This window comes from Coregonus lavaretus, assembly GCF_964263955.1.
Source record: "Coregonus lavaretus genome assembly, chromosome: 19".
Lineage (NCBI taxonomy): Eukaryota > Metazoa > Chordata > Actinopteri > Salmoniformes > Salmonidae > Coregonus > Coregonus lavaretus.
The window spans coordinates 3400695-3417678 of NC_140006.1; the positions used below are offsets into that span (position 1 = coordinate 3400695).

Below are 16984 nucleotides of genomic sequence, written 5' to 3' on the forward strand. Positions count from 1 at the left end.
CATTCAACTGAGACTGCTCTTCTCTGTGTCACGGAGGCTCTCCGCACTGCTAAAGCTAACTCTCTCTCCTCTGCTCTTGTCCTTCTAGACCTGTCTGCTGCCTTTGATACTGTGAACCATCAGATCCTCCTCTCCACCCTCTCCGAGCTGGGCATCTCCGGCGCGGCTCACTCCTGGATTGCGTCCTACCTGACCGGTCGCTCCTACCAAGTGGCGTGGCGAGAAGCTGTCTCCGCACCACGTGCTCTCACCACTGGTGTCCCCCAGGGCTCAGTTCTAGGCCCTCTCCTTTTCTCCCTATACACCAAGTCACTTGGCTCTGTCATATCCTCACATGGCCTCTCCTATCATTGCTACGCTGACGATACACAACTAATCTTCTCCTTTCCCCCTTCTGATAACCAGGTGGCGAATCGCATCTCTGCATGTCTGGCAGACATATCAGTATGGATGACGGATCACCACCTCAAGCTGAACCCTGGCAAGACGGAGCTGCTCTTCCTCCCGGGGAAGGACTGCCCGTTCCATGATCTCTCCATCACGGTTGACAACTCCGCTGTGTCCTCCTCCCAGAGTGTGAAGAGCCTAGGCGTGACCCTGGACAACACCCTGTCGTTCTCCGCCAACATCAAGGCGGTGACCTGCTCCTGCAGGTTCATGCTCTACAACATTCGGAGAGTACGACCCTGCCTTACACAGGAAGCGGCACTGGTCCTAATCCAGGCACTTGTCATCTCCCGTCTGGACTACTGCAACTCGCTGTTGGCTGGCCTCCCTGCCTGTGCCATTAAACCCCTACAACTCATCCAGAATGCCGCAGCCCGTCTGGTGTTCAACCTTCCCAAGTTCTCTCACGTCACCCCCCTCCTCCGCACACTCCACTGGCTTCCAGTTGAAGCTCGCATCCGCTACAAGACCATGGTGCTTGCCTATGGAGCAGTGAGGGGAACGGCACCTCTGTACCTTCGGGCTCTGATCAGTCCCTACACCCAAACGAGGGCATTGCGTTCATCCACCTCTGGCCTGCTGGCTCCCCTTCCTCTGCGGAAGCATAGTTCCCGCTCAGCCCAGTCAAAACTGTTCGCTGCTCTGGCACCCCAATGGTGGAACAAGCTCCCTCACGACGCCAGGACAGCAGAGTCACTCACCACCTTCCGGAGACATTTGAAACCCCACCTCTTTAAGGAATACCTGGGATAGGATAAAGTAATCCTTCTACCCCCCCCCCCCCCAAAAAAAAAATAATAATTGTAAAGTGGTTATCCCACTGGCTATAGGGTGAACGCACCAATTGGTGAGTCGCTCTGGATAAGAGCGTCTGCTAAATGACGTAAATGTGCCCTTGAGCAAGGCACTTAACCCTAATTGCTCCTGTAAGTCGCTCTGGATAAGAGCGTCTGCTAAATGACTAAAATGTAAATGTAAATGAAAGCAGACTGAACCAAGTCTTCCTCTAGGATTTTGCCTCTGCTTAGCTCTATTCTGTTTCTTTTTATCTAAAACTACCTAGTCCTTGCCGATGACAAGCATACCCATACCATGATGCAGCCACCACCATGCTTGAAAATATGAAGAGTGGTACTCAGTGATGTGTTGTGTTGGATTTTCCCCAAACATAACACTTTGTATTAAGGATAAATGTTAATTGTAATAACTTTTGTGCCTTATTGCAAACAGGATGCATGTTTTGGAATAGTTGTATTCTGTACAGGCTTCCTTATTTTCACGCTGTCATTTATGTTAGTATTGTGGAGTAACTACAATGTTGTTGATCCATTCTCAGTTATCTCCTATCACAGCCATTAAACTCTGTAACTGTTTTAAAATCACCATTGGCCTCATGGAGAAATCCTGGAGCGGTTTCCTTCTTCTCTGGCAACTGAGTTAGGAAGTGCGCCTGTATCTTTGTAGTGACTGGGTGTATTGATGCACCATCCAAAGTGTAATTATTAACTGCACCATGCTCAAAGGGATATTCAATGTCCGCTTTAAAAAAACAAACATTTACCAATAGGTGCCCTTCTTTGCGAACCATTGGAAAACCTACATGGTCTTTGTGGTTGAATCTGTGCTTGAAATTCACTGCTCGACTGAGGGACCTTAGTCATTTAAAAATCATGTTAAACACTATTATTGCACACAGAGTGAGTCCATGCAACTTATTATGCGACATGTTAAGCACATTTTTATTCATTAACTTATTTTGACTTGCCATAACAAAAGGGTTGAATACTTATTGACTCAAAACATTTCAACTTTTCATTTTCAATTAATATGTAAACATTTATAAAAACATAATTCCACTTTGACATGATGGTTATTGTGTGTAGATCAGTGACACAAATTCAGGCTGTAACACAAAAAAATGTGGAAACGGTCAAGGGGTGTAAATTCTTCTGAAGGCACTGTGTATGGCCTGCACTACACGCATATGACAATAATCAGATGTTTATTGTGTCCATTCAGGTTTTTACCATTATCATTTGCACACATACACAGCAAATTCTCCAGTGTTACATCAACACTGAGAGTGTTAAATTGAACACTGAGAGTGTTAAATTGAACACTGGTCCAGTGTCTATTCGGGTCAGTGTTAAATTAACACACTGCTTAGAGTAAATACTTATTTGCATATTTGCCAGAGTGCCTTGCCTTTCGAGTGAATTGTAGAGTTACCACCATGACTGTATTTGTTAGTGACAGAGACATGGTTGTTGCATTTGTCAAAAAAATATTATTGTGGCCTTCACCAAGTGAGATCCTTAAGTGAATGTTATTATTACAATTAAATTATTTAACACAATACAACACATATTTCATAAGGCCTTATTTTGAGTACCTAGTTTGTTTTACCTTAATACGGTGGCCTGAAACTCATCATTTACAGGCAATATCAGGCTTACTGTCACACCTCCACCCACTCCCCCTCTCCAGCGCTCGACTTTGCCGGTCTACTAACCACTGGTCCTGGCACCATCATTACGCACACCTGGACCTCATTATCACCTTGATTACTCTCCCTTTATTTAGCCCTCAGTAGCCTCAGTCATCACGCAGTATTGGTTTTGTCTCATTCAGTAGGCTTCTCCTGTTTTGTTTATCTGCCTATTATTATTAAACTCACCTTCTGCACTAGCTTCCTAACTCCCAGCGATAACGATACACCTACAAATTACATTATGCTGGTTAGCAAAGTGTAATTCCTATTAGAATCCAGCCAGAGTAGGGATATCCAACATCAGACATTTTTATTCACCTGCAACCTGCATTCAAAATGACTGTCGGGTTGGCAAGACTAAGATTTGAGACTACCTAAAGCATCTAAATTAGTTTAGAAAAATTGATGTTATTTATATTTCAGTAGCAAAACATTAATTATTCAATCAATGCAAAAACATAGATATTGAAACAAACAAAAATCAACCTGCAATAGAGCATGCTGGGAAATATGAAAAAGATAGGCGTGGTTTTGGTTTAACACTGGTTATTAACACCAACACTGGGGTTCGTTTACACTAAAGAGAGCTAATTTAACACCTGAATCAACACTAGAAATGTTACCCAAAAATAAATCAACTCTAGGTAAAACTGACCAATTGGCCGTGTATGATCTGGAGGACTACACTTGATGGCATGCTATGCGGAGGGGATGATACATAGCCCCGTACATTTTTGCGATTACTAAGTGTACTTGAATATGTATGGCCTAAGGCCTGATAAATATCTGATCTTGTGTCCAGCACTTATGGTCCTGGTTACCAACAACCAGGATGAAGAGGAGTGTGCACTAACAGGAATGCCAAGCATTGTACATGTACTGTACTATAAATATGTACAGTGGTGTCATGGAGTTAATGTATTGGCAGGTTTCCCAACATCCGTTTGCTGGTTTTAACATGACACTCCTGGCTTTGGCTAAGGGTCTTCATCCCAAATGGGACCTTCCCTACATAGTCAAAGGTAGTGCACTATATAGGGAATAGGGTGCCATTTGGGATGTATTCAGGGTCTTCGAGGATCTAGTGACCAGTGGTGGAAAAAGTACCCAACTGTCATCCTTGAGTAAAAGTAAAGATACCTTAATAGAAAATGACTCAAGTAAAAGTGAAAGTCATCCAGTAAAATACTATTTGAGTAAAAGTCTAAAAGTATTTGGTTTTAAATATACTTAAGTATCAAAAGTAAATGTAATTGCTAAAATATACTTAAGTATCAAAAGTTAAAGTATAAATAATTTCAAATTCCTTATATTAATCAAACCAGATGGCACAATGTTCTTGTTTTTTTAATTTACGGATAGCCAGGGGCACTCTCCAACACTCAGACATAATTTACAAACAAAGCACCCCCTATAAATAATAATAATAATAATAACAATAATAACAATAATAATAATAATAATAATAATAATAATAATAATAATAATAATAATAATAATAAACAAATTAAAAAGCATTCGTGTTTAGTGAGTCCGCCAGATCAGAGGCAGTAGGGATGACCAGGGATTTTCTCTTGATAAGTGCGTGAATTGGACCATTTTCGTGTCCTGCTAAACATTCAAAATGTAGCAAGTACTTTTGGGTGTCAGGGAAAATGTATGGAGTAAAAAGTAAATTATATTCTTTAGGAATGTAGTGAAGTAAAAGTAAAAGTAGTCAACAAATTTAAATAGTAAAGTAAAGTAAAGTAAAGTACAGATACCCCAAAAAACTACTCAAGTAGTACTTTAAAGTATTTTTTTTCTCAAGTACTTTACACCACTGCAAGTGATAATCTAGTTCTACCAGGAAGTCCTCTTCATATAGAAATGGTTAAAGGTCCAATGCAGTTGTTTTTATCTCAATATCAAATAATTTCTGGGTAACAATTAAGTACCTTACTGTGATTGTTTTCAATTAAAATTGTCAAAAATAAACACAAATAGCTTCTTAGCAAAGAGCAATTTCTCAAGCAAGAGTTTTGCTAGTATTGTCAAAAAAAATCTAAAATGTGATTTTCCTGTGTTTTATATATATTTCCACACTATGAGGTTGTAATAGTACTGTGAAATTGTGAAAATTATGATAATTCCCTTTTAGTGTAAGAGCTGTTTGAAAAGACAGCCTGAAATTTCAGCCTGTTTCACAAATCACCTAGCAACCAGACCAGGCACCATGTTAGAAGACCAGAGTCAGTCTGGTGGAAGTCCTCCAATCGCCCACATGGCTGGCTGCGTTTTGCTACCACTAGAAACATCGGGAAGACTGCCCATTATTTTGTTTTCTAAGGACCCAGAAAACAGAGGCAGTGGGAGAACTTATTGAAGTCAGTAACTATATTTTGAAAAATATTTGTACTATGTATTATTAGATGGCTAGCTTGCTACAGGAACTTAGTGTGCAGGCTGAGGCTAACTCAAATGAGCTGCTAACGTAATGTTAGTTAACAGTAGCTAGCTAACTTTACCTACTATATAGCTAGTTAACCCTCCCGTTGTCCTAGGGTCAAAATGACCCGCCACTGTGTTGAACCAACTTTATTTAATTTTTTTATTTTGGGTATCATTTGTGAGAAGGAGGCAGTGAGACTTTAAAGAAAGTATCACTGCCTCCTTCTCACAAATGATCCAAAAAATATAAAAATTAAATAAAGTTGGTTCAACACAGTGGCGGGTCATTTTGACCCTAGGACAACGGGAGGGTTAAGTGAATTTAATATCACCAGCTAACTAACTTTATATTAGCTAGTTGGCTATCTTGATGTATTTATCTTTGTAAATTAAAAACACTAACTCGAAATGCATTTGTAGCTAACTACTGATAGCTAACAGCCATGGAAGAGTGTGAAACGATTAGCAACTCCAGCTGCCAGAGAAGGGAGAGAGTAGGCTACTCTGGATAGGGCAGGTACCTTTGTGGGAGGACATTATGAAAAGATTGTCCAGTTCCATTCCCTAGTGAGAAAAACTATGAAGACAAAGAGATATAGTGAGCTCCAAAAGTATTGGGACAGTGACACATCTTTGGTTATTTTGGCTCTGTACTCCAGCACTTTGGATTTGAAATTATACAATGAGGTTAAAGTGCAGACTGTCAGCTTTAATTTGAGGGTATTGTCATCCATATCGAGTAAACCGTTTAGAAATTAATGCACTTTTTGTACATAGTCCCCCATTTTAGGGGACCAAAAGTATTGGGACAAATTAAATTATGTTTGTATTAAAGTAGTCAAAGGTTTAGTATTTGGTCCCATATTCCTAGCACACAATGATTACATCAAGCTTGTGACTCTACAAACTTGTTGGATGCATTTGCTGTTTGTTTTGGTTGTGTTTCAGATTATTTTGTGCCCAATAGAAATGAATGGTAAATAATGTAGTGTCATTTTGGAGTCACTTTTATTGTAAATAAGAACAAAATATGTTTCTTAACACTTCTACATTAATGTGAATGCTACCATTATTACGGATAGTTCTAAATTAATCATGAATAATGATGAGTGACAAAGGTACTAACTGTAAGTCGCTCTGGATAAGAGCGTCTGCTAAATGACGTAAATGTAAATGTTACAGACGTACAAATATACTATATACAGTTGAAGTCGGAAGTTTACATACACCTTAGCCAAATACATTTAAACTCAGTTTTTCACAATTCCTGACATTTAGTCCTAGTAAGAATTCCCTGTTTTAGGTCAGATCACCACTTTATTTTAAGAATGTGAAATGTCAGAATAATAGTAGAGAGCATGATTTATTTCAGCTTTTATTTATTTCATCACATTCCCAGTGGGTCAGAAGTTTACATACACTCAATTAGTATTTGGTAGCATTGCCTTTAAATTGTTTAACTTGGGTCAAACGTTTTGGGTAGTCTTCCACAAGCTTCCCACAATAAGTTGGGTGAATTTTGGCCCATTCTTCCTGACAGAGCTGGTGTAACTGAGTCAGGTTTGTAGGCCTCCTTGCTCGCACACGCTTTTTCAGTTCTGCCCACAAATGTTCTATAGGATTGAGGTGTGGGCTTTATGATGGCCACTCCAATACCTTGACTTTGTTGTCCTTAAGCCATTTTGCCACAACTTTGGAAGTATGCTTGGGGTCATTGTCCATTTGGAAGACCCATTTCCGACCAAGCTTTAACTTCCTGACTGATGTCTTGAGATGTTGCTTCAATATATCCACATCATTTTCCTTCCTCATGATGCCATCTATTTTGTGAAGTGCACCAGTCCCTCCTGCAGCAAAGCACCCCCACAGCATGATGCTGCCACCCCCGTGCTTCACGGTTGGGATGGTGTTCTTCGGCTTGCAAGCTTCCCCTTTTTCCTCTAAACATAATGATGGTCATTATGGCCAAACAGTTCTATTTTTGTTTCATCAGACCAGAGGACATTTCTCAAAAAAGTACGATCTTTGTCCCCATGTGCAGTTGCAAACCGTAGTCTGGCTTTTTTATGGCGGTTTTGGAACAGTGGCTTCTTCCTTGCAGAGTGGCCTTTCATGTTATGTCGATATAGGACTCGTTTTACTGTGGATATAGATACTTTTGTGCCTGTTTCCTCCAGCATCTTCACAAGGTCCTTTGCTGTTGTAATGGGATTGATTTGCACTTTTTGCACCAAAGTACGTTAATCTCTAGGAGACAGAATGCGTCTCCTTCCTGAGCGGTATGACGGCTGCGTGGTCCCATGGTGTTTATACTTGCGTACTATTGTTTGTACAGATGAACGTGGTACCTTCAGGCGTTTGGAAATTGCTCCCAAGGATGAACCAGACTTGTGGAGGTCTCCAATTCTATTTCTGAGGTCTTGGCTGATTTCTTTTGATTTTCCCATGATGTCAAGCAAAGAGGCTCTGAGTTTGAATGTAGGCCTTGAAATACATCCACAGGTACACCTCCAATTGACTCAAATTATGTCAATTAGCCTATCAGAAGCTTCTAAAGCCATGACATCATTTTCTGCAATTTTCCAAGCTGTTTAAAGGCACAGTCAACTTAGTGTATGTAAACCTCTGACCCACTGCAATTGTGATACAGTGAATTCTAAGTGAAATAATCTGTCTGTAAACAATTGTTGGAAAAATTACTTGTGTCATGCACAAAGTAGATGTCCTAACCGACTTGCCAAAACTAGAGTTTGTTAACAAGAAATTTGTGTAGTGGTTGAAAAACAAGTTTTAATGACTCCAACCTAAGTGTATGTAAACTTCCGACTTCAACTGTATACAAAGTATGTGGATACCCCTTCAAATTAGTGGATTCAGCTATTTCAGCCACACTCGTTGCTGACAGGTGTATAAAATTGAGCACACAGCCATGCAATCTCCATAGACAAACATTGGCAGTAGAATGGCCTTACTGAAGAGCTCAGTGACATTCAACATGGCACCGTCATAGGATGCCACCTTTCCAAAAAGTCAGTTTGTCAAATGTCTGCCCTGCTAGAGCTGCCCCGGTCAACTGTAAGTGCTGTTATTGTGAAGTGGAAACGTCTAGGAGCAACAACGGCTCAGCCGCGAAGTGATAGGCCACACAAGCTCACAGAACGGGACTGCCGAGTGCTGAAGCGCGTACCGCATAAAAATCGTCTTTCCTTGGTTGCAACACTCACTACCGAGTTCCAAACTGCCATTGGACTCTGGAGCAGTGGAAACACGTTCTCTGGATTGATGAATCACGCTTTACCATCTGGCAGTCTGATGGATGAATCTGGTTTGGCGGATGCCAGGAGAACGCTACCTGCCCCAATGCATAGTAACAACTGTAAAGTTTGGTGGAGGAGAAATAATGGTCTGGGGCTGTTTTTCATGGTTTGGACTAGGCCCCTTAGTTCCAGTGAAGGTAAATCTTAACACTACAGCATACAATGACATTCTAGACGATTCTGTGCTTACAACTTTGTGGCAAAAGTATGGGGAAGGCCCTTTCCTGTTTCAGCATGACAAAGCCCCCGTGCACAAAGTGAGGTCCATACAGAAATTGTTAATTTTACACAAATTATCATTGGGTCAGTGCAACTGGAGTTTTTTTGTACAGTAATATCCTCCTCCAGGCTAGATGGACGTCATATTGTACAATTTGTGTCTCGCCTTTTGGTAGGCCTAGATTAGATGGATTCATTCAAGACAAGGTCATTTTTTATTGATCTGTTTGTCAGTGTCAGCAGAGTAGGGTGCCTTCGGAAAGTATTCAGACCCCTTGACTTTTTCCACATATTGTTACATTACAGCCTTATTCTAAAATAGTTTTTTTTTTAAAGATAATCACAATCTACACACAACACCCCATAATGACAAAGTGAAAACAGGTTTTTAGAAATTTTAGCAAATGTATAAAAAACAAAACTGAAATACCTTATTTACATAAGAATTCGGACCCTTTGCTATGAGACTCGAAATTGAGCGCAGGTGTATCCTGTTTCCATTGATCATCCTTGAGATGTTTCTACAACTTAATTGGAGTCCACCTGTGGTAAATTCAATTGATTGGGCATGATTTAGAAAGGCACACACCTCTCTATATAAGGTCCCACAGTTGACAGTGCATGTCAGAGCAAAATCAAGCCATGAGGTTGAAGGAATTTTCCGTATAACTCCGAGACAGGATTATGTCGAGGCACAGATCTGGGGAAGGGTACCAAAAAAATGTCTGCAGCATTGAAGGTCCCCAAGAACACAGTGGCACAGTTGACAGTGCATTCTTAAATGGAAGAAGTTTGGAACCACCAAGACTCTTCCTAGAACTGGCCGCCAGCAAAACTGAGCAACCGGGGGAGAAGGACCTTGGTCAGGGAGGTGACCAAGAACTCGATGGTCACTCTGACAGAGCTCTAGAGTTCCTCTGTGGAGATGGAAGAAAGATGGCTTCGGTACAAGTCTCTGAATGTTCTTGAGTGGCCCAGCCAGAGCCTGGACTTGAACCCGATCTAACATCTCTGGAGAGACCTTGAAATAGCTGTGCTGCAACGCTCCCCATCCAACTTGACAGAGCTTGAGAGAATCTGCAGAGAAGAATGGGAGAAACTCCCAAATAGAGGTGTGCCAATCTTGTAGTGTCATAGACAAGAAGACTCAATGCTGTAATCGCTGCCAAAGGTGCGTCAACAAAGTACTGAGTAAACGGTCTGAATACTTATGTAAATGTTATATTTCCCTTTTTTATATTTTATACATTTGCAAACATTTCTAAAAGTGTGTAGATTGATGAGGGAAAAAACAATTTAATCAATTTTAGAATAAGGTTATAACGTAACAATGGGGAAAAAGTCAAGGGTTCTAATTACATTTTCAAATTAGTGGATTCTGCTATTTCATCCACACCCTTGCTGACAGGTGTATAAAATCGAGTACACAGCCATGCAATCTCCATAGACAAACATTGGCAGTAGAAGGGCCTTACTGAAGAGCTCAGTGACTTTCAACGTGGCACCTTCATAGGATTCCACCTTTCCAACAAGTCAGTTCGTCAAATTTCTGCCCTGCTAGCGCTGCCCCGTCAACTGTTAGTGCTGTTATTGTGAAGTGGACATGTCTAGGAGCAACAATGGCTCAGCCGCGAAGTGATAGGCCACACAAGCTCACAGAATGGGACCGCCGAGTGCTGAAGCACGTAAAAATCGTCTGTCCTTGGTTGCAACACTCACTACCGAGTTCCAAACTGCCACTGGAAGCAACTTCAGCACAATAACTGTTTGTCGGGAAGTTCTTGAAATGGGTTTCCATGGCCGAGCTGCTGCACACAAGTAATGCCAAACGTCGGCTGGAGTGGTATAAAGCTTGCCGCCATTAGACTCTGGAGCAGTTGAATTGCGTTCTCTGGAGTGATGAATCACCCTTCACCATCTGGCAGTCTGAAGGACGAATCTGGGTTTGGCAGATGCCAGGAGAACGCTACCTGCCCGAATGCATAGTGGAATAATGGTCTGTTTTTTTTTCATGGTTCGGGCTATGCCCCTTAGTTCCAGTGAAGATCAATCTTAATCCAACAGCATACAATGACATTCTAGACGATTCTGTGCTTCCAACTTTGTGGCAACAGTTTGGGGAAGGCCCTTTCATGTTTCAGCAGTGACTTGCACAGAGCCCTGACCTCAACCCCATCGAATACATTTGGGATGAATTTGAAGGCCGACTGCGAGCCATGGTCTGTGCCCGACCTCACTAATGCTCTTATGGTTGAATGGAAGCATGTCCCCTCAGAAAATGTTCTAACATCTAGTGGAAAGCCTTCCCAGAAGAGTGGAGGCTGTTATAGCAGCAAAGGGGGGACCAACTCCATATTAATGGCCATGATTTTGGAATGAGATGTTAGTCGAGCAGGTGTCCACATACTGTTGGTCATGTAGTGTATAAAGTGTAGTAGAATTGCATGAAATGTGTTTATCAAAGGCCACATTTTCCCGTGCAAAGGAAAGCAACATTTCTGATATAGCCTATAGGCCTATGCCACTATGCACTCAGCCATGCACAGTGATTAGATTGAGTTATATTAATAGCCTAATAAATTATGACTATCCAAACTACTCATCACATTAGGAATAATAGGCTTACATTAGGAAAAAAAATTATGTGACAAAATTGCTTCCCAAAACTTGAAACTCACGCGCAGCCTATGAGGGAGATGCATGCTAATAGTTAGACTACAAGTTATTTAGCTAGCTAATGTTGGGCTAACTTAGTGTCTTTCCTGCCTTGTTAGAGCAGCTAAATACTGCACAGAAATTGACCATGGTGATGAATCAACTAGTTTTAGGCACTGTTATCATGTAGCTTGGGGTAACCACTCAGCTGTTTTTGTCAGAGGATTGATGCGGTGGTCTTCTAACATGGCTGCCAGGAGGCGTCCTACGTCACCTGGCAACCCTCTATAAGAAAGAGTTCAAAATCTCTCTGCCAATATCATCTAGTTTTCAGTTTTCCTCTCCCAACACAGACAGTGTAGCAAAGTTCTTGTTTGAGAAATTGTTCTTTGCTAAGAAGCTATTTGTTTATTTTTACCATTTTAATTTAAAACAATCACGGTAAGGTACTTAATTGTGACCCAGAAATGATATGATACTGAGATAAAAATGACTGAATTGGACCTATAAAAACAGGCAATATGGTGATCAGTTGACTCTAAAAAGTTTGTACTGTTTGCTTCTGTTAACCACATTTTAAGGAAATATCTTTGTCTTTCTGACAGGGATTCTTCAGAAGGACCATCAGACTGAAGTTGGAATATGACAACTGTGACCGACACTGTAAAATACAGAAGAAGAACCGCAACAAGTGCCAATACTGTCGCTTCCACAAGTGCCTTGCTGTGGGCATGTCCAACAACGGTAAGAACTTAGTCAGTCCCTGAGTGTCCCAGTATATAATAGTATATAAAATAGTCGTGTAATAAAGCTCGCTAGACCACCCGAGAGGTGGGGCAAGTACTGGATTGAGCAGAGTAGCGTTACTCTGCCACCACCTTTGTTTGACTGGTATGGTCCAGCTTCAGAGGATAGGACACACCAAAACTCAACACAGAAATAGCAAACAATGATTTTTATTAGCTACAAAATTTCATAAGGCAGCGTGCATGAAATGCTAGGCGACCTACTGAATTCCTGCAGTCTCTGTAACCCAATCAGAAGGCTGCAATGAGCCGAAGAAGGTGTAAGGCACACAGGCTATTAAGTGCGATAACTTGCTAAAAAGTGAAGCTACACACACACACTAGTGAGGTATATGGTTAAGGAGAACTGAACATCCAAGGTTCTACTACTACTTCACTGCAAACTTGGCATATCCCAATGAAACACAATTGTACAAACATGCAAATTCACTGCACACAGGGGCATAATAGCCTACACACGGACCCACACCTGATAATAAAGTCATAGAACCCCCCACTTTGAGCTATGCACTGCAATCCCTGTTCTGTCCGCCCCACATAACCCATTTAACAAGACTAGGCCAATGAAAGAGGACCTAGACATAACACTGAACATTTAAATGTAACATTTAAAAACACTTAGCTCTCCTAGCTGACGGACCCCCCATGGGGCAGGGCGTGTGCACCACCGTTGGGCCGGTCGGAGTGGCAGACCGGCAGTGGATATGTATTCAAGGTGCACTGAAAAGGCTACAAACTGGACAGGAATAACAACTAGGCTATACTCGGATTCAGGTTGATCGCCGTTGTCATGACTCTCCCTGGGTGAGGATCAAAGGCCTCATATCAGCTTGGCAAATGGCCGACAACAACCAGACTCTCTTACCCACAGGGGGCTGTGCCGGTCTTGACACCTTAATACTGCCATAAATTAGAGAGGAGGAGAATCTATCTCTGGCGTTCTAGTCTGGTGAAAGGAATGCCTTTGTTTCAGATACTTTTTGCCGCCCAAAAACTTCAACATCCAACAATGAACATTGGGACAATATATTTCAACATCCAAACGTTGGGAATGATGAGAAATGGAATATAGAAAATGAATGTCTATTTTGTGATGTCATAAAAATTTTATAAAGGCGTTACAACGAAAACATTGTGACTTGAAGAGCTTTTACACTGTGTATATCAGGTATACATCCTTTACCTTGGGTAGAAAATATCAAGGAGGAAGACAATGTTTTCGTGAAGATAGGAATGTGATTTTAGCTTTCTAACAAAATCATAGTGATGATAATACTTTTGCCTCGTAACTAGCCAGGGAGCTCAGAGAGCATGTCAGTATGACGGAAACGCCCCTCTTTAGAGTCTACGACTTTCAGAATGAGACTGATATGAGGTAAATTATTAATAAATGACTGTTAAATGATAAGAGATATCTAGATATCTTTAGAGTTAATTCGGGAAACGGTAACTCGTTAAACAACTTTTCCCATGGTTCCCCAAATTCCTAATGAGTTAATTGTTATATGATTAATTTAATCTAGTAACAATTAAACATAGTAGGTAATTATTCGATAAATAATAGTCATCACAATAATGAGTCACGTCACGACACCGTAGGTTTTAGCCTGATGAATTACATAGAACAGAGGAGTGCACAAATCTTATGTTTGTGCTTTTCTAGTAACCAATTTCTGTGTTCTTTGTTTGACGACCAGACCCTTGTTTTTAGAACGAAAGATATCTCAGTTTCAAGGTCTAAGCTTAGAGAGAAGAAGCCTCGTGAGGTATTGGTCTGTCACATGTGTCATAACTCTCTCCTTGGTGAGGATCAAAGGTGCCAGATCAGCTTGGCAAATGGCTGACAGATAGCCAGACCCCCCCCGTCAAAAACTTCCGCACCTTTGACCCCGTTCCAGGTAAGCCAAACGACGCTGAGACATAGAGTATGCATTGGATGGCTACCCGAACGCTACGGGTTCTGACATGCTTTACCTGTTGAAGTGAACGTCGAATAGACACGTGACAAGGTTCATTCGTCTACAACAGCAACACGTGCAAAACGACTACGCTAAACTTGCCACGGCTTTGAAAAAAGTATTCAGTGGTTCTGCGACTCACAAACATGACAGCTCACTGGCTAACACTGTCAAACAAGCTCGGAATGAACACCCACAAGCTTACTATCATAGCCTTCATTCAGCTTACTTTGGTCTACTCACTGAAACAGGAATGGACGAGCTATTACCATTCAAACGAATGTTTCTGTCGAACATGTATTCCACCTTCATTACCTACTTACCTACACCCCACGTTGGTTTGCCAATCTCAGACCTCAGAAGGCTTGCAAGCACAGCTTTTGAGGCATCAAAAGTGCGCAAATCTAAGAGCCCTGTAATCTCGGGTTTGAAGATTGATCAGGAGCACTCACTCCAGTTACAGAGTGCATTATCAGGTATTGAAGCGTTGAGTGATGACGCACAACAACGGTTTCTACCATGAGACCACGATACCAATACCCACGCGGTCGAAATAACTGTAAAGTACGTCGCCAGGAAAACAACAACCGCTACAATCAACCTGATCGTTACGTTCCTGCACCCAACCCACACAACGTGTCAGAGCACAAGGGTAAAAAAAGGTTCAATGTCGACCAAAACACAGACCGATGCACTCTAGAAGTTCTACTAAGAGAAGAACTAAAGTGAGAAAAATTTGAGAAAAGGGATCAAGTTAAGTCACTATGACTAGACATGGAATTGGCGGAAAACAGGTCCGCCAGAATTAACACCCTTAGCAAGGACGTAAACAATCAAATGACTCCCGCTCTCACTCGAGACCCTATCCAGGGCCCACTCAATCAAGAAACAAGCCCACAGGCTTTGTCTATAGACTCTGATACAAATGTTGCGAATCAAAAGGTAAAAAACATCGCAATAGCCAATGCCACTCAAACCCCGATAAGTCGATCTGTCTTCACCATGAACACATATGACACATCACGTAGTTGCGAACAACCACTCCACTTTGTGGGGAATATGACCACAAAACGCAACTCAAACAGCACATACCTGGAAACAGTCCTGGAGGACTGCTTAACCTGTTATGCGCCAATTAATTCAGGCTCAACAATGTCGCTCATCTCTCAAACGTTGTTAAGTGATCTCAAAATGGCTTTTAACCCAGCTGAACGTTGGTTAAAAACGGAAATATGCGGCATTAAACTTTTGAGGTGTCACTCAGACTACCTCTTCTCTCACATTGAGACTCATGCTGAAACTACACTTCCAAGACGTATCGCTTGTTCACCCTGTGTATGTTACCAGCCTTGAAAGTGAACCCCCGCTACTCAGAGCAGACTTGATGGATCGTTTGATCCCTCTAATGGATTGGAAAAGCAACCAAGTATGGTCACAGGTAACTGTGTCATCTCCACTGACCACACTGTCTTCTCCGAATGCTAGCTGCAACACAGTAATCCACGAGGGGTATCTATCGAAAGGACCCCTTGAAAAAAAAAAAAAAGACGTTTAGTCATTTTTACTTTAATTTTCTTTGACTTAGGAACTGATAGTGCCACAAACAAGTTCCCCATACGACCACCAGTTAGTGACACAACGCCGCTCATTTGGGGAAGAAATGTAATGATGTATTTCGTGAGTGTGTGTGCGTTGTTAACATCTGCCTAAGTTACTGCCCAGATCTACCAGCCTGGACGACCGGGCGACGGGTCCAGAACGGCGATTCCCAACCCGGACATCCCCTGCCCATTCTTGTGGTGGTCTGCAGCTTGCAGAAACCCTACTAGGGTAAACCACCAGATGGGGACCGCAACGATGATCCACAACCAGGACATCCCGTGGTCATTTTTAGGATCAAAGGTGCCAGATCAGCTTGGCAAATGACAGATAGCCAGACCCCCCCTCTCTCCCACAGGAGAGGAGAAGGGGGAGTTGGGCTGGTTTTATGACTTAACAGCCGGTCATAAATAGTTTGCAGAAAAGGACTCATTTTGGTCTCTAGTGTGGGAAGAATTAGATCTTCTTTGTTCCAGAGCCTTTGCTGAGACGTCCAAAAAGTAAACACTGGAACAATATTCCTAACATCCGAATGGTCAGTGGGGATCTAAAGAATAATCATGTCATATTGTTTATTATTTTGTGATGTAATTAAAAACTTTATGAACCAAATACTGTAATTTAGGAAGGACACCCCCTTTATCTGTCAAGTTTCCATCCAATACGTTGTCTATGTGATATGAAAATGGATGAAACTATTTTTGTTAAGATAGGAATGTGATATTAGTCATAAGAGATAATCATATCCTTTGCACAGTAACTAGCCACGCCCCAAGTGCCATCAGCGATCATGTCAGCAAGTAGGAACGCCCCTTTTACCAAGAGTGCATAAAGGCTTGAAAGACAAATTAACATTAGATCAGGAAGCGTGGAGCTATGGATACATGGCTGAAAATGGTTAGACCAGAAAACGTGAGAGTGGCGACTACACTTTTAGAATGGTTAGAACTTTGAATGAGAAAGACCAGCCGACGTGAAGCGCGAGCTCACGTTACAAATGGTTGAACCTCTACAGACCAGCCAACGTGCAGCAGGAGCTTCACGTCGGCTGGAGTTTCTTAT

The 16984-nt window shown here is 41.8% G+C and overlaps 1 pseudogene across 1 annotated transcript in view; it reads left to right on the top strand.

The window, feature by feature from the left end:
• The window catches only part of LOC311146915 (peroxisome proliferator-activated receptor alpha-like), a 37493-nt pseudogene that overhangs the window by 11771 nt on the left and 8738 nt on the right, over window positions 1-16984 (top strand). The window contains exon 3 of the transcript in view: window positions 12165-12303. The product of the transcript in view is annotated as a peroxisome proliferator-activated receptor alpha-like (transcript). The remainder of the gene's footprint in view (window positions 1-12164; window positions 12304-16984) is intronic.